Source organism: Phyllostomus discolor, chromosome 6 (assembly GCF_004126475.2).
Source record: "Phyllostomus discolor isolate MPI-MPIP mPhyDis1 chromosome 6, mPhyDis1.pri.v3, whole genome shotgun sequence".
Taxonomy (NCBI): domain Eukaryota; kingdom Metazoa; phylum Chordata; class Mammalia; order Chiroptera; family Phyllostomidae; genus Phyllostomus; species Phyllostomus discolor.
Genome location: NC_040908.2, coordinates 104714776 through 104733659, shown reverse-complemented (window position 1 = coordinate 104733659; position 18884 = coordinate 104714776). Strand labels below are relative to the sequence as shown.

General features: G+C 38.8%; 1 protein-coding gene across 2 annotated transcripts in view; it reads left to right on the top strand.

Moving 5' to 3' along the window:
• The window catches only part of FAT3 (FAT atypical cadherin 3), a 640331-nt gene that overhangs the window by 134940 nt on the left and 486507 nt on the right, over positions 1-18884 (top strand). The window lies entirely within an intron of this gene.

Below are 18884 nucleotides of genomic sequence, written 5' to 3'. Positions count from 1 at the left end.
GATATTTGGCTGAAGTACTGCATCAGCTGCTTGGTCTTCCATGTTTCAGTGGCACATCTGGCCCTGGAACTCCAGGCGTGTGCGCTGTGCAGGCCCCATTAGTGTATGGAGGTGTGCTTCTACAAATGTTTTTATGATAGACTAGAGCAGGCATGTTGTGGATTTTTAAAAACTGATTTAAAGATTTTGTTTGCGAGAACTGATTTTTTAATATTTTAAATTATGGACAAAATAAACCCAATGTTATTATTTTCCCCTACCTTTTTATTTACTTTCCATCACAGAAACAGATATGTATTTTTTCTGTTCTTATTATTCGTCCTTAAGTGTACATGTGCCACAACATGTGCATATATGTACGTGTTTCTTGATGAGCACCATGCATTTTTCTAGTCTACTATTAGACTATAGACATCTCACAACAAGAGCTGTGTTTTTATTCTTGCATAAGTGGTAATATCAGCACTTTCCAGTCTTCAGGATGTATATATATATATACATATATATATAAAATCATTTTCAACAACATTCATAGGGTGTTTTTTCTGTAGTAACCATGGTGTTCATTAAAACAGGGAGTGGGAAGGTCCATTATAGGGATACTAATTGTGCATCAATAATACTAGAGAAAGGATTTGAGAAATTGTATTCAATATTAGACAGAAGTTACAAAATATGTATCCTCACAGATTTAAACTATAATCTTTCTGTACATGGGCTTTAATTATGGACAGTGCAAATTATAAAATTTATCTTCATAGCTGTAATAAAGGAGAAAGTAACTGCCAAAATTTGGATTCTGATTCAGTCACTTACTCTGTTTTATTATAGGTAACTGGCTATTCGATTGGAATATATTTTGAAGTACAAAATAAGACAGGGGAGTAACTTATACTGACTGTCCATTCTGTGCTAATATTTTGCTACTAATAATAATGACTTCTTCAAATACTTACAATGGGCAGCACACTGTATGAAGGATTTTATGTCTTATTTATTTCTCCCAATAGCCCTGTGAGTAGAACTAATAATGAATTCATGAACTGACATTCAGAGAGGGTAGATAACTTGCAGCCTAGTTTCAAACTTAGCTGTGACTACCGCAGTATATGGTGCTGTCTGCATCTGAAGACAAGTACAGGTTTCCTTGCATGTTCTGTGATATGTGAATTTGGTATTGATCTAAAATCTGTAAGGCAATAAAGTGTTAAACAAGCTTTAAAGTCCTTAAACCCTGGGTTCATTGGCTGATGACACACGTCATTAATCACCCTTCCTTTTTCCTTAGACCCCCATTGTTTGTGTGGCTCTCTAATTAGAGAAGCTTACCTTTGGGACTCAGGTGGGTATGGGTAGGTAGGTCAGCAGGAAGGTGTTGGACTGAATCATTAACCACTGCTACCTAGATGACTGCATTAAACCACATGGAATTGTTTTACTAGGAAGTTTGATCCTGGTGTAGTAGCTTGATGCAGGGGAGAATGGGCAGGATCAATTTGGTGAGAGTGACCTAGATTTTCCCCATTTCATTCTCATTTTGGGTGTTACTTCAGAAAAATGTGTGTATAGTTTCATCTGATGATAAAAGCTGCCCTTATACGTCTTGACTCCAAGAATCTGATACCCTTTACCTCTGCTGAGAAAACAACTCACCGTTCTGCATTTGTTCTGTTAGATTCTGCAGAATCTTATGCATAAAATAAGTTTTGTCACAGATGATAATAATGCCACTTACATTTTGACTTTGCTACATGACTTGAAAAGCTTTCTTGAAAACACAGTCCTCTGAGTTAAAGAGAAGCGATGGAGTTGTGTCAGGTCACATTCCCACAAGAAGGTGTAGATGGATCTCGAACCCACGTCTTTCCTCAGTCATAATTCAGTGCTCAGTCTCTCTCTCTCTCTCTGCATTTATTATATGTTTCTGATTTACTTTCCCAGAGGATTTTTAATTTTTAAAACTGTAGTAGCAGTGTCCTTTTTCACTTTTCATTTTGTTTCCTTTGCCTAGAAAGTAAAACTATATTTTTTAATATAGAAAAAAAGGTTTGGACTTGATATTGATATTTTTAATGAAGTTTAGACTTTTCATATATTAATATTCTTAATCATTTACTCCCTCCCCTCTCCGCTCTTACAGATTTTAACAGCGAAGCCCAAGAAACTGATGAGGAATGATTGCCTGAACTTGTGCCAGGGAGATGGCTAGGGTTAAGAGGAAATTTGGCAAATGTATGCCCAATAGGAGTAGTCAGAATGATCCACCAGCTCTTGGCTTCCCAGTGTTAAAAATCATGGCTTGAGCTGCTGGTGGAGCTGTTTATCCCTGCAGCTGTTACTGAGTCTCAAGTTCAGATTCAGTTGTCTTCATTCGACCCTTGGGCATAGAATGGCTTCAACTTGTTTGGACTTTTGTCTTTCAAGAAACTTTTAAGTCATCTGCCAAAGGTTACTTAATAGCTCATGTTGTTTAGTGGTTCTCAGACTTAGGAGTGCACATGAATCAGTTGCAGAGTGTGTTAGCCATGCAGATTCCCAGGGCCAAGTCCCAAAGATTCTGAGTCAGTAGGTCTGAGGTAGGAGCCCAGGAATCTTCATTTAAGCACTCCAAGCATCTCTTTTGAATGTGGTTTTGAAGCACTAGCTTAAATTTACTCGGGCTCTTCAGAGAGTATCCATGAGATTTTGTCTTTTCTATAAAGTCTTTTCCCTTGTTTTTTTTTTGAAAAGCAGGGAATTGAGCTCATATTTTAGATAAATTTCACTATTAGTCCAGTTTTACAATCCAAATAAATGTTCTATTATTCATTAGTGGTGATAGTTTTCCTAATGCCTTTCCAATGGATCAAAAATCTATTTCTGGGCTTCAGTAATTGTGTGCTCCTATTTGGTGAAACTGCATAGGCTGGGATTAGTCGATCCATTTAGTGGTTTTATGTACTTAAGATTTTTGGAACTCGGTGAACAAAACCACATCTTTGCAATTCTTTACCATGCACAAGCATTTAATAAATGTTTAATAGTGTTCACAATCAATGGATTCACTGTGGGGCCCAAACAGAGTGGATCTAATCGCAGTATAAATTGCTAGTCTGGGAGATGCAACGTAACCATTGTTTCTTTCACCAAGAATTCATTCTTACTCTTTGACCAGCAGGGATTCAGATTCTTCAATACTCAAGTTTTTGATGGTTTAGAAAGAGCACGCTGTCTATTTTAAACTCTTATTTTCTATTAGATCTTTGCAAGGTACAATTAGATCTTTTTAAGCAATGGCTTCACCATTTTATTTACTTGAGGTTAAAGCAATACTTAATTGGGATAAACAATTTTTAGTTTAGGACATTAATCATGGATAATTGGGAAGATATTTTTGCCATCCATTATTGCTAATTATACATATATTTCCCATTTATCAAGTATCTGTTTTGTTCCAGACACCATGCTAGCTGCTTTGTGGGTACTATTTCTGATTATCACAATAGCTCAGCAAGGCAGAGTTTAGGGACGCCTGCCCAGTTAGGGTCATGCACCCGGAAGTTATCAGAGCTGGGATTGGAACTCTAGAAATGGACTACAAATATCACACTAATCCCCTTCTTTCCACTCCAGCATGCCATAATAGCCTTATCAAGCATATATATTAGTCACATTTTTCTGTATTATTGCTGCATAACAAGCAGACACAAAATTTCAGTGGCTTGTTGAAACACACATTTTTTTTCTTGCTTCTGAGTCTGGGGGAACAGTTGAATTAGCACTGTTGCAGGCTGTGAGTTGAGTTGCGGTATATTCCATGTGTCTTCCTATTGCAGGATGCAGGCCACAGGAGTACACAAACTATCTGGGATTTGATGTTGTCAAAGTGGAGGTCAGAAGTGCCAGAGGACTGCTGGAAGCTGGCAGTGCTTCTTAGCACTGCTGCTCAAAACTGGCCCACCATCTATTAGCCAGAACAGCCCATGGGCCAAGCTCAGCATTGATGTGGGGAAGGGAAGACTACTTCTTTCACAGAGGGAGGGAGGGAGGGAGGGAAATGAATAACTACCTAATAATAATGCAGACTGACATAGTATATGACAACTCTCACTATGATCTTTATAGTCTAAAATTCATTGGGTGCTGCCTATGTGTAAGGCACTAGTGACACATACAGTTACTGGTATATGGTGGGAAATTTCTAAGTCTCTCTGAGAGGTCAGAATGCAGCTGCAGGTGATGATACTTGTGGCGATAGCAGCAGTGGTTAAGCGACTGAGTATCATCTCTGTGACAGGTTCTGGGTGAATGTTTTATACAACTTAACACCACCTTTGGACTAACTAGAATGCTTTATACAGATGCACTCATTCAGTCACCCCATGCAGTAGGGACAGTGGTTTTCTTATTTTTACACCTCTGGTATTTTAAGAGGAAAAACTCCCATGTACTGCACATATGCATTTATTTTTACCTTTCTTTATGTTGAGGTACAAGCCAGCATTTCTCCAATTTATGTGAGCATAGAATGTTGTCTTTATTGCAAATGTTTTGATAGGATCAGCAGAGGCTTAGGAGATCTAATATGCACTTTGCTTCAACCAGATGCCCAAAATAGGTTGGTTTTTCATACTCATTAAGCACTGTAAAACTATTTTTGTGTGTGTGAACAGACTATTCCAACAATAACTATAACTTTATAATTGTGTTTAGTATCTGTGCTAGCTTTCTCCCATTTACCTCTCCAGATTAACTTTCCACCCTCCTGTCTGTTTGTGTCCAGATACCTGAGCACCTTGGCCAGATGGCTCCTTTGTTCCCTGACATTGGTTGGTTCTGCCAGTGGGAATGTAGAGAGGATGAAAAAGAGTTAGTTCAGGTTATTTTTCCCTTCCTATACACTGGTTACTGGTGACTGGCCACATCCCTCTGTTGATGGGAAGAGACAACTCCCTCCTGTTGTCAACTCTGGAGCACCACATCTTTTTATATTATTATTATAACTTTTTTGACACCGTGCTCACACCTTTGTAAATAGTCTGTTTATTAAATAGTTCTCAATTACCCAGTGTGAGTGTGCCATCTGTTTTTCTGACAGGACCCTGACTGATCAAATATCCTTCTTATGTAAATATTCTAAAACAAATTCTAAGTTTAAAAACATTTCTAAAACTGATGTTGTCTAACAGTTCTTACCAATTCCAGTCTCTGTGTTGCGGCTCTCTATGTGTTGGCACATTTCATTGGAGACCCAGAAAAACAATAGAATGACAATAATTATTTAGTGCTTTCATTTTACAGAGAAAGAAAATGCACCAGAGGACTTTGTCTTCCCATCTAGCTTGTGCTTTTCACATCTTTTCTGTGATGAAAAGAAAACACTTTGCTGAAGTCCCTGACCTACCACACACAGGAAAATAAGGAGTTGGGCTGGATGTTGCAGTATTGGGATTTTTCAAGCTTTCAAACATTGTGATGCTGTGCTGTTGTGCTTCCGCCTTCTACAGGGAGAAGTATTCATTTCAATTGGTGGCCAACGGTTAAAAAAAAAAGACATAAAACTAGGTTTTATCAGATTAGTTCAGCTGAAGACCTGGTTGCTAGCTGCCAGTGCTGAGTCCAATTATTTGTAGTCTCTAATCATTGGCTAGTTAAGAGTGAATGAATGAAAACCAAGAAAGGGAAAATTAAAAATATTAGATCCTCAAAAATCTAAAAATGGAACTGCCTTTTGACTTGGCAATTCCACTGCTGGGATTACACCCTAAGAATCCTGAAACACCAGATCAAAAAACCTATGCACCCCAATGTTCATAGCAGCACAATTTACAATAGCCAAGTGCTGAGAGCAACCTAAGTGCCCATCAGTAAATAAGTGGATCAAAAAGCTGTGGTACATTTACATGATGGAATACTATGCAGCAGAAAAAAAGAAGGAGCTCCTACCCTTCGCAACAGCATGGGTGGAATTGGAGAACATTATGCTAAGTGAAGTAAGCCAGGCGGGGAAAGACAAATACCATATGATCTCACCTATAAGTGGAACATAATTAACAAAACAAACAAGCAAGCAAAATATAACCAGAGACATTGAAATTAAGAACAAGCTGACAGTACCCAGAGGGGAGGGGGAAGGGAAATAATGGGGGAAAGAAGGGAAAGAGTCATCAATGAACATGTATAAAGGAGCCATGGACAAAGCCAAAGCGGGTCGGATTGAGGGTGGGAGGTTGGAGTAGGTGCAGTGGGGGAAAGTGGTGGTAGGAAAATGGAGACAACTGTTTTTAAACATTAATAAGAAATTATAGATATTAGAAATATCAGGAGCCTTTTGTCATTGCAGAAACTGTTAGCCCAGCCTAGACATTTAAAGTGGTAGGTAAATCTCATAGTAGCATGCCTCTTGCATAATGTAATAATATATAAGCTTCTTTTTTCTTCTATTAAGAAACATGAGAAATCATATTTTATCTTATGGTGATTGCTAATATTTCCAGCTTCTTTTCCTCCAACTTACCTGTTAATTTCTTCCTTAACACACTGAGGAGTAAGACAGATGTTCCTTGGTGGCTTTGGTGCAGTTCATAACTGCATGCTAAATGGCATTCCCTATCCTCAATTTTTGTTTGAGATGATATTTTACTTCCACCCATGCAAGTCAAAAGAGACTCAATGAATTTTGGCTCAGGCTTCCTGTTAAAATTTGCCCTTGGGACCAGAGTAAGCAAAGGAGAGAAGTGGAGCTATGATCAAGTGACAGCAGAAACTTTTCTCATGTCTGGATTTTTAACCTTAACTCTAGACTTTTTGAACATAATTATTTGAGAGAAAAATAATGTTTCCCAGAGGAGCCCTGAACAGTCCACAACATTTAGATGAACTTAGTGGTTGTCATGTAAGCCAGGTGGGAGAAAGGATTAGAAGCTTCTGGAAAATAATGAACAGCATATTTTTATGACTCTTTTCAGCAGGTGCCTTCTTCTTGACCTTTTCTTAACTGTTGACTGAAGGCAATTTAGGTTTTAATAGAGGACTGTTGGTTCAAATCTGTAATTACGTCTGCTTCGTGTAGCAAGTTCAAGCTGCTATTGTCCCTGTGTAACTAGTAAATGATGACAATAATGACCACCATCAGGAGGGAATCCAAATATAGTGGCAAGCCAACAACCTGGAAACTTGTCTTTTCTCTGAAATTTGGCTTTCTTTTATATTAATAATGGAAATTTTGAATGCCTCACCTTGCTCTTCATGTCAAGATCACTATTTCTGCTATACCAGGTGGTACTGAATTGTTTTTATTTCTTCAATCAGTAAGAATGAAATTTCAAAGTTCTAGTAAGCAGAGGTTACAGAAACTATCGATTGATTACTTCATGTGTTAATGGTTCTGAAGGTGTGGGATAAACGTATTGCCTTCCATAACTGGATAGCTTGCATCTCATTTCAGTCTCTAAAAATGTTTTTGCAGGTGTTTTGAAGACACTTTTATTTATCATTATGATTGGAAGAATTACAGAGTTTGATAAATATTTATGTGATGCCTCTGCATTCACAGTGTTTCACTGAAAGGAAACTGAAATGAAAATTAAAATGGGCTATAGTCTGTATTTTTAGCTTGCCAGTTTTTATGAAAGCATGTCTTATCAACAGTCAGAATCTACACAGAGTTGTATATAGCTTTCAATTCAATATATATTAAATTCTGGGCACTGGTATATGAATTATTGAATACAATAGGACTCTCCAGATTTTCCTATTGGACATTGGAGGATTTAGTGGCTCCTCTAAGGCCACTCTTTGTGGTTAAATTCACAGATTTTCATGTGCATAACATAGGTAATACTCTAGTTGCTTTTAAGAAGCAGTATGCTGGTGAGAATAATAGAATAACATTGACTATGAAATGTCCTGAGTCAAGAAGTGAATAAAAGTTGAAGGAATTAAGCTAAAAATTTGAGGTATGCGCACATACACACTAAAAGATACTATGATAAAAACATAAAGGCTTTTTGGTTTACCCTGAAATTCGAATAAATAGAACTTAAACCACGTCCATAGGTTCTTCTCCACTTGCTTCTGTTAAAATCTGCCTCTCTCCCTTCTGTGTTTCCCTTCTTCCTGTTTTTCTTGCCCTCCACCTCTTCCTTCCTGCATTCCCACATTTACAGTGCACTGATTCCCTGCTTTACACTGAACAGCATGCATGGAAGATTCAGTCAAGGACTAGTAGAAAATCATGTAATTGCCAACTGTGCGATGCCTAAGTGTCTGTGCCAGACATTCATCATGTTCATTGTGGCCTTAGCTCTTGTCACCCTTTAGCATTATGGGATGCCTTTACAAATTCCTGTCAGAGACAAGACAGGATGAGAGGTCACTGGAGCATTAAAGTGAGCTGATGATCTGTAAGTGAGGCTCAGTTATCATGGAAAGCCCAACCCTGGAAAGGATCTAAGTTTTGTGAGGATGAAAGCTTATACCTCATATAATTTTGAGTGTGTGCTTTGAGAAAAAGTGTGAGAAGTTATGACTACTAAATTATTATATTTGTTTGGAATAAGAGAAATTTTAATAACACATCAGTTTGAAAGTCAACAAATAGCACATATCACACAATTCAGAAAAGTAATATAATATTTTTGTTGATCAAATGCCTGTCATACCTCTCTAATACCTTTTTCTCTTACTTTTTGGTTGTATTTTTGCTTTGGTAGCTTCTTTATGGGGTAACAATTTGTAATTGTTACTATAGAAAGTACACCCCTGAAACTAATACAAAATAATATTGAATATAAATTGTAATTGAAAATAAAATTTTAAAAAGTACAGAAAGATTATTTTGTTTCCTCCAGTATTGCGAATTGAAATTTGTATTTTATTATTAAGAGTTTAGAAATGTTTTTCCATTATTGTAACTTGTTATTGGTAATGTTATCTAAATTTTCTATATTGGTGTCATATTTGAAAAAAAAATCTATCAAATCTCTTTCTCATATAAGCTACAACAGATGTGTTTGCTGTTAATACTGCTACAGGCCTATGCTTTATAAATAAAAAGAGTCTATTAATTTTTGTTTCAGAGAGTCTAATCAACAAAAGAAGAAATTCATGGTAAGCTTATAATTCGTAGCCTGAATTCCAGAAGAAAACTTTTATTTTGACTGTGTAGTCAAGAACCATACCTCCAAATACAGGTTTACAATGGGGAATTTTCCTCAGACCACCTCTGGCTCTGTGGACTTTGATCCTACTCTCTCCTCCCCCACTGCCATAATTTCAGCACTGGCCACTACAGGAAATGTTCAGGTGGTGATACAAGTACTAATCCTTCATTTCCATGCTACAGTGGTGGGTGTCTCAGTCCCATATGTAGTTGGAGTGTTGTTGGAATCCATTTCTGCCCTGGGACGACTCACAACAGTTTGATTATACATTGAATCGATGGTGAACCACATAAATATATGCCACTAACTGCACACTAAATGTATCCTCAGCTCAATTTTCCCTGGAACAGGTGGCCCAAATGCCTTCAGCCACTCTACCTTGTTGGGAACCACCCTGTCTGGTATCGGAAGCTGTAACCCCCACCAAGGCTAAGGCTGAGGGAATGACCTTGGACCGTAAGCCAGCAAGGAGACAAAAGCTTATCTCCCTGGCAGGAGTGCCACTTCTGCTCCTTTTACTTCATCCGTAACTGGCCCCCAATGCTTGGTTGGTTAGCCAATGATGGGTAAGATTCCCTAAGGGGGGAACGACTTAAGACAGGCATGATCACGTGGGAGGCCCCCAAGGAAGGACTTTGGGGGTTACAGCAAAAGGGGGTGATGGACCCCAGCCCCTCGGCTTTGACAAAACCTGAATCCTCATTGTCTGCGAGGAAATCTCCTAATCTCTTGGCTGCCTTACTTCCCTTGCTCTACTTAAGCCTGAAACAATGACGGAGGGTGGTGCAGCCCTGTGCTGGAAAGGGCAAGTTCCCTGGGCAATCAGGCCTAAGAAAGAATATGTAAAATCCTGTAAAACCTACTTTGTTTAGAATGCTCTCAATGAAATGATAAGGGTCCAAGCAAGAAGTAAGTTTGTTCCTCAAAGTTTTACAGTTCTTTAGCTATCTGACACTGACTTAGAATAGGCCCTCAGAGTTCTTTGTTATCTATGGTTTGATCCTTACTTCCTGGCAATGATTAATGAGCTTTACCTGAATTCCTGTGTAAACAAACCCAATAAAAGCCTGCTCAGGCAGAGGCGCTCTCCCCTAGGGAGGGTGGCCATGATGCTCCCTACTAGAGAGAGTGGCCATTTTGTCCCTAATTCTCCACAGGATTTGTTTGTCCGTGTGTATGTTTTTCTGGTGTTTCGATGAGCCATCTGCAGTGTTCTGAGGTCACTGTTGGTCGGTGGTCATGACACTACCTGATGATTCAAAATGTCATGAGGAAAACAATGTCATTGGAAGGAAAAAAGAAAGAAGTTTTTAAGTCATTTGCAAAAATGGTTAACAGTGTGAACCATTGCTAGGTCCTCCTTATGGCTTAAAAGCTTTGACTTTGCTAGGTCCATGTTAAATCTGCATCTGCCTAGTTAATAAATGAATATTTTCTGAAAGAAATAAGTCTTCAAGGTGATGAGAAACAGTGACTGCACATCAGGCCACAAAAGTTGGTCCTGATTTGAAAGTTGGTGACACTTAGACCAGATTGAAGGATTTTTGTCACCCTCATGTATTATTAAGCCAACAGACAAAACAGTACCCAGGACATAAGATCAAGGTTACATGTGGGTGGGTATGGCTCCAAGATGTCTCCAAAGAGGTACCCTGAAAGTTCTGTTGCCAGAGCAGTACTTGAAGAGTAGGAAAATATTCAAGTTCAAGAAATACAGAGGCTTGAGCTCTGCCCTTTCAGAGTGGGTGGCTGGTGAGAGGGTTGCATTGTTGAGTGTACCCCCTCTTTTTTATGACACCTCTTTGCCAGTTCACTAGTGAGAATACACCAGTGGATTTTCTGGAAGCAAATAAAAAAGGGCCTTTGGGAGCTGTCTTAATAACTGTCATAGAGTTCTTTCACTTAGACTCATTATCTGTATCCTAAAAGCATGGCTTGGCATTTTGCCCTAAGTCATGTTGGTTTCTCTTAACCATAACTTTCATAATCTTTTTTACATTTCATTATAGATCATCTAATTTATTACTATAATAATGTACATATCAATAGCACATCTCACGATCAGTAATTCTCATGCCCATGGGCATCAATAGGATGTTTTTTACTTCATTGATGGTGACCTTATTAAAACCCTGTGATTAAACATTGACTTGAGTTTGGCTTTGATGTAGAATTTTACAGTCGGGATATTATGTCATACTCAAGCCAGTATGAGGCCCTGAGGTCCTGATGGAAGCTTGGTAATGGGAAGTAAGTTTTTGATTTTCTTCCAAGTATGTGGATGCCCTGCCCTTGTGCATATGGCACATCTCTCCCCAAATCTGGCTACCTCTGTGATTCTTTCTCATATCAGAGGATATTTCTAAAGGAATATTTATTGCATGGTTAAACTAAATGAGCTTTGAGATGAAAATAGTGATCAAATATATGGACAACAATTTCATAAAACACTGTTCTAGTTGCTAAAAGTGCAGATGTAGTCCTTTTTCCATGCGTCTGGTGGTTTTATCCTAGAACACAAATCATCAACATCAGACTAGGTGAGAGTTCCCTTATGGGTTTCACAGCCTGGATAATGTAGGTACTCAAGGCTGTTAATTCTAAGTCAGAATTCTGTATTCCACAGTCACACTGGAAGACTCAAAACTGTGTAGTAATACTTAAGCTAATGGAGAACTTGATAGTTTGGTAGATATGCTCAAGAACCAGGACATAATCAAAAACTGCTGTTGGGGAGTCTTCTAAATAGCATGTGAAAAGAATTTGCACTGGTTCAGGCCACTGTCCAGCACTCGACCCTGAGCCCAGAATGTCGTGGCACCAAGGTAGCCGCCATCTCCCTCAGCAAGTTGGTTAAGGCCCTGCTTGGTTCGGCTCTCAGTGGAGCCACGTCCCTGACTAAGGGGCCCGTGCAGGGTGTGGGCTGCGGGCTCAGACCGTGTGCAGTGCCTGTGATTGCACAGGACTGACTGCCTGCGGAGAAGACTGACGTGTGGATCCCTCTGCATTCCAGGTATCTTGGAAGAGCAGCCACACGCCCTGGCTTAGATGCAACCCACTTCAGAGAGGTCGGAGCTGGTGTCACAGATGAAGGTTATAGAGAGAATATTGGTGTTGTAGTGTTTAATTATGGCAAAGAAAAGTTTGAAGTAAAAAAGGGTAACAGAATGGCACAGCTCATTTGTGAATGGATTTTTTATCCAGAAGTAAGTTCAAGTTATGAGTAACACTGGCAGGGGTTCAGGAGGTTTTGGTTATACTGGAAGAATTAAATGTATACCCAGAATAGAAAGTGAGAAGACATACTATTTTTCTCAAAGAGTTTTTGTGTAGTGTTTTTCACTTCTGTAAACTTAATAGCTTTAGTTTCCAAAAATATTTCATTCTCTTATGATCAAGGAATGGGCACTCTGTTAGGATCACAGAGAACTTGACTTTTTTGTGTTTTTTCTACATTTCATATATAAATTCACATGCTAACCTAATGTAGTTTATGTTGTCAATCAAATATACATCAATTACTGATCCCCCAGAACAGTATTTTTTAATTCACTAATTGCTGCCTCTTTAACAACTTACTTTTCAGATTGCTTTATAAATAATAAGCAAAGCATTTAATTCAATAAATCTGAGTTCTTTCACAGATACTTACTATATAAACTGAACTAAAAGATAATAAAAAGTTGAAGTTAAAAAAGAATTTGCACTGAAACACATGAACTGTTACTTAGACCTCATTTACTTTGACTTTGCACACAGTTCTAATAAGCTAGATTTGTGGATACATAGTCCTCTAGTATTTTAGAGGTCGCAAAACGGAGACACTTCTTTAAGCAGCATACTAACATCAATGAGAAATAACCCTGTTAATCTGGCAACAAGAGAAATAAACAGCTAATCCCCAGTACATGATTGTCATGCGCCAGGCATTAAAAAGCATCAAATCATTTGCTATTCTCAAGGATTCTGTGAGATAGGTACTTATTATCCATATTTTACTGATGAGGAAACAAAAGCTGGATTTTAAATAACTTGTCCAAGGTTTCACAGCTGGAAGCGAAGCTGGGATTTGAATAAGACAGTTCAGCCCCAGAGCCTGAGCTCTAAATCACCATACTTCAGACACTCTTTGGATAAATGGCCCTAAGTAGCTCCTTATGGATAGAAACCCAAAGGGAGTCCATCACTTCATTACCACAGCATGTAATAGCTGATCATTGTAATGAAAACTCGCAGACATTGTCCAAGTCTGCTCTCTAGAAAACAGCCTGAGGCAAAAGTTACAATACGGGCTAATGTTTTATTAAGGCTGCAGATTGTAGGGGGATAAGAGTGAGAGGGGAAAGGAAGCCAGGTTGGAAGGAAGAGAGACCAAAGATAAATTGGTGTGTTATTAAATTGGTCATAGCTGCAACCTGTTTCTCAGTCACTCTGCATGCCTCCAGGGAGGCCACACAGAACAGCTGCATCTTGGCCATTAGGCTGAGAGTAGAAAAGAAGGGCAAGCGATTCTCCATTTAGCTCTTTCCCATTTTAAACCTCATATTGGTGAGATCTGCCACCCAGGACAGTGACTTCCCAGCTCTTTGGGATTGTGCTTGTTGTGCTTGGGCAATTGGTGTGGAAGCCAGTGCTCTGTGGTTATAGTGCAGTCTGGTCATTGTTTATCCATTACAGCCTCTGCTGTCAACTTCAGGGAGTGCCTTTTTCTGTTGTAGCAGTGAGGGGTCCTGTCTGGAAGCTGGTGAACAGTTGAGGCCTGGGGGGTAATGGAGCAGCTTGTGTTGAGGAGATCTTGGTTGCACAAACTGAATCTAAGCAAAAATTTAGAATGTATTTCGGAAAGATTTTCCATCAAAATAAACAAAACCTAAGCAAAGCAAAACACAACCCATAAAATTGTGATGCCTACCTGGGCAGGTGTTCAGCTACATACTAAGAAAACTCAACTACACAACATATTACCTAAAGGCTCTGACTCTGATTGATCAAGGTGTTATAGTTCCTATTTATATGGACTCTGGAATGCTTAGAACTACAAGGGAAACGGTGTCAGCATTTCTGATTCTGTGACTGATGAGGGCAAAGCATCTTATTAATACCTATGAATTCTTGTGAGCACCTGACATTGAGTGCTGTTTTTTCAAATGTATGTGTTTGAATTCACAGGCTAGAAATGCAGAGGGAGGCAGAAGACAGCCTAGAGGTTGAGGATTGTCTGTTGAACTTTGCCATCTCCATCTCTCGTCACAATATCTCCATCATCATTGTGCCCATCGTCAGCAGCATCACCAGTATCATCCAGCACCATGGAAAGCTTACTATTAGATAATCTGCAGGGTGTTTTGCATACTTGAGCTCACTCAGTCCTCACAGTAAACTTATGAGGCAGGTACTTTTATTGCTCCAGATTTATGGGTGTGGTAATTGAAGTTTAGAGAAGTTAAATCACTTGCTCAATTTTGCAAACATGGTAACAGAGCCAAGGCTCCAACTCACATCACCTAATTCCACAGCCTTTGCTTCTGCCCTGACCACATACTGTTCCTGGGCTCCACCTGTCTGAGTCCTCCAAGAAATTTGCAACTTTCCCCATGCCACTCTGTGCATCCCATTTTCTCATGTGCTTTTGTTGATAGGGGCGTAAAGGGGATATCTGCAATATTCAGTCATTCATTATACATTGCATATTATCACATGTAATATATAATGTAATGAACACACAATATAGGCTAACTCTAATGCATATTAAATATAAATGTACAATACATTATCTAATGTAAACAATTATATAATACAGGGTGGGACAAAAGTAGGGGTATGGTTGTATGTGAAATAGAGTTTATTGTATTATTATTTATTAATTATATTATTTTCCATACAAACAACTGTAAGCCTACTTTTTGCCCCACCCTGTATTTTATACATCATAATGTGCTATTGATATGATCATGTATGTTATTGTTATTTTATATTTATTGAGCACCTAGTGTATACTAGGCATTGTTCTAGGCACTAAGTTAGACCAGTGAACCAAATGGACAAAAATCCGTATTCCTGTGACATAATAATAATAATGATAATTAATCAATAATAATTGATCAACTAATTATTAAATTAAGCAATTAGTCAATTAAACCAATGGATAATAATTAATCAAGAAATAAGTATAATGAAATTAATAGAAATAAATAACCAAGATACGTATAATGCATAACATGTTAGATGGCTTTAAGTGCCAAGCAGAAAAACAATGCAAGTAAGGGAGAAAGAAGGTGGACTGGTGGTGGTAGGTTCTGAAGAACGGTTCTGGATTAGGTCTGGAGAGACTTTGGATTGTCAATTTGTTAGTTCACCTTGGAGGAAGGCAAGAAAGATGGGAGCAAACTCAGTTGATAACCACATATAAACTCTGAACTACTCTTTGTGATGAACAAAACTACTATGACTGTAGGAAAAATATGATTTAAGAGACAGCATTGTAAGTGCAGACTTGTTAAACTCAGAAGTATCCTCTTTGAAAGCATTTTCCAGTGAATTGAAAGTCTTGATGTAAATATGCCTTATCTCAAATTTCCTTTAACTCCACTGTGTCTACACAATAAGAAGAAAATGTTTTCACTACCTCTGCCCTTGTTAATTACATACACATTTCCCATCTTCCTCTGGAGTCTGGTTTTCTGAGTACTATCACACGGCAATTGTCCTTTCATGACCAAATGTGTTGCCTTTCATCCTATCAGATTGAGCAGCTGCTCTGTGAGGTGTGATGTCCTGGTGCTGGGCATGGAGCTTGGTCCTTGCTTGGAGAACTTCCATTCTTATCGGGAAGATAAAGCATGCGTACAGGAGAAGTGGAAGTGTGTTGTCCTGTTTAATAAAATACACACCTGTACCTAAATTACTAATTTTCAAAGAATTAGAGTAATTTAATACTCTTCCTGCTAAATTCAAACTGAACTGGAGTGTATGTACTCTGGTGCTCTGCATGGACATTTGAGGAAGACGGGACTCGTGGAGATGAAGTGACTTTTCCATGGCCCTGCAGCTGCTCCCTGATGTAACTGAACTTTGAACCCAGGACTTCTAAGCATGGGCCCTTTTCCCTCAGAGATGTCTTGATGATTCAAAAGAGGCTTTTCTTTGTGTCTGAGGCGATCGTCATTAGCTGGTTACTGATGAGACGTGGAGCTACTGACTCTGACTTGAATGGCTGATGCCGGGGTTGACTCTGTGCACTTGTGAGGTTTTTTGGTGACCGCCCCTCTTTATGTTATTTTACGAGTTAGTATTTCACATCCTGCTGTTTACTGACCTAAAAAGATACATAACATTTGAAGTACAGATGAAAGCGCATTTTTAATCACACATCCTCAGTTTTTAGTCACAGAACTCTTTAAATTAAATCATTAGCATATGCAAACATTCCTTTTCCCAAAGTGGTTTTCTACTCTGCAACTATGTTATTTGAGGTAAGACAAGTAAAACCAACTTTAAGACACTAGACATTAAACTGAGAAGCAGTATCATTGTTATTATAAAATATTAGGGGGCTGTGAAAAACAGAAACAACACAGCCCTTCCCCGTGGCTCCTGGCAGTGCCTGTTAAACTACGTGATGCCCCTGAGCCCTCCAGCTTCCCTGGGTGAATGCTGGGGTGTTGAAAATGCTCTGCTGGGACTGACTGCTTAGACCACTTACTTTAGCTGGGGGTAGGTGGGAACAACAGGCTCTGCATTCTTTTGTTCTGATCAAACCAATGCTGTTTCTCCAGCTGTAAGGTCAAATTTCCAGCCCTTCTGTAAAATTAAATTGTCTGCTTTGTCTAGTACCAGTTTGAGTTTCAGGCAGACAGAGCTGCAGTGGGAAAGCAGCCCATGTGGGGAGCAAGAATGTGCAGTTGGCTCCCCAGCAAATAGTTAATCATTCTGGGGACCTCCAGTGCTCACTTAACATGCAGAGCTCTGTACCCAGGTTTGAGTAGATGGCCTGTCACTCTCAAGCTTTCTCTCTGTGACAGGGGAATATTTCCTACTCGATGCATGGGGTTATTAATAAAGATGTTGGAAACAGCAAACCTGCTGTTTTGGCTTCTAACCAGAAGCTGAATAAATACAAGAAGTTCTCTGTCTCTCTCAAATGGATCCTAGAGTCTTTCACTTTGGATAATGAGTGTATTTTTCTTTACTTGGGTGTTTGTTGTTAGTGGGTATTTTTTTGTCTTTTAGGGTTCTGAGTTGCTGTGATTTGGCAAATCTTGAACAGGCATATGACCCTTAAATAACTGTACTGAGAAATACAGAAAATATTGAGCAAGAGGCTATAAGTAAGCAAATATATCCTAAGAGTTCATGGATGAAAATTGCTTTTTATTTAATGAGTCATTTTTATAGGATGGTAATGATTATGTCCAGGCCATAAATACAGTGTAAATTCCCTTCAGCAGACACTAAGAAGATGCTCAATTGGAAGCAAATTTAAAGGCTTCAGATTATTGAGGTACAAATTTTCAAACCTGCACATTCTGTGTGTGTGTGTGTGTGTGTGTGTGTGTGTGTGTATGAGAGAAACCCAACAAGAGCTTATGTGTAGGAGCAAATATTTATGCCTGTCATCTGTACCTTGTTGTGTATAACACCTTGGAGACAAACTTGTAACAGTGTAATGGTAAAAAGTTTTAAAAGTGTTGCTACATGTGTCATATTATTATCTACCTTTTTCCTATTCTACAAATGGGAAAAATGAGACATAATAAGGTTTGATGACTTGCCCAAATACTTCGACTTTCCAACATACCGTACTGTCTCTTCTTGTGTTTATGAATGTGTAATTTTTAGGGCTTACAATTTGAATAATCTGTCTTCAAAGTTTGATTACGTTTTTCTTCCAGGAACACTCAACCAGGGACAGGAGTTATTGCTGGTAGTTAAACTTAATTGTTTATACAGGATATTTTTAAAAAATTCAGCTGTGTTCCACATAGCCCTAGGAAATGAAATAAAAATTGTTGTCCAGTTATTTTAAATTACATTTAGACTCTGTGTTCTGCCTTCTGTCTGTATTAAGATTCTGTTCAGCTGCCCAGAGAACAAGTGATAAAAATGTTTCTAGCTGATAGTTATGTTGTCAAAGAATCTATCTGGCTATTTCCAGCTTATGCTGTGAGATCAGTGGGTTTTGTGAGAATTGGTGAATATGCCCAAGATCTGGGTATACAGGCCCAGCTTGAATTCACCCCCGTTGGTAATACTTCATCTTATTTCAGCATCAATTGTTAATTGTCTTATTACTCCTGTTTGATCGTAAGTTCCTTGAAGGCAGGATTTGTATCTAATCCACTGTTGTGTCCTGTGTCTCGGCCACTCAGAGCTCAGCATACAGTCACTCCTCAGTAGGTCGTTTTGGAATGAAAGGAAGAGAAGGAAGGGCTGGCTGTGCATGTCCAGCGGCAGCTCTGCCTCTCTGCCTCACTCCTTTCCAAAGGCTGGGTGCGATGAACGCGAGGTCTTTTCTGGCCATCAGCTTCACCTCTAAAGATGTCTGGGATTTGTTCCAGTACCTTCTTTGCTCTTTTGTGGTTCAAAGCTTTGAGCGATGTATGTGTAGACCGAGAACATTGAGACATGGGTGATCTACGAAGAGCTTAAGTGTAAATATGGGAGTTTGCGGCTTATTTTTTCCCCAGCCATTTAAGGTAGTGACAAAACTAATGATAACAACTTACATTGAAAAAAATAGTA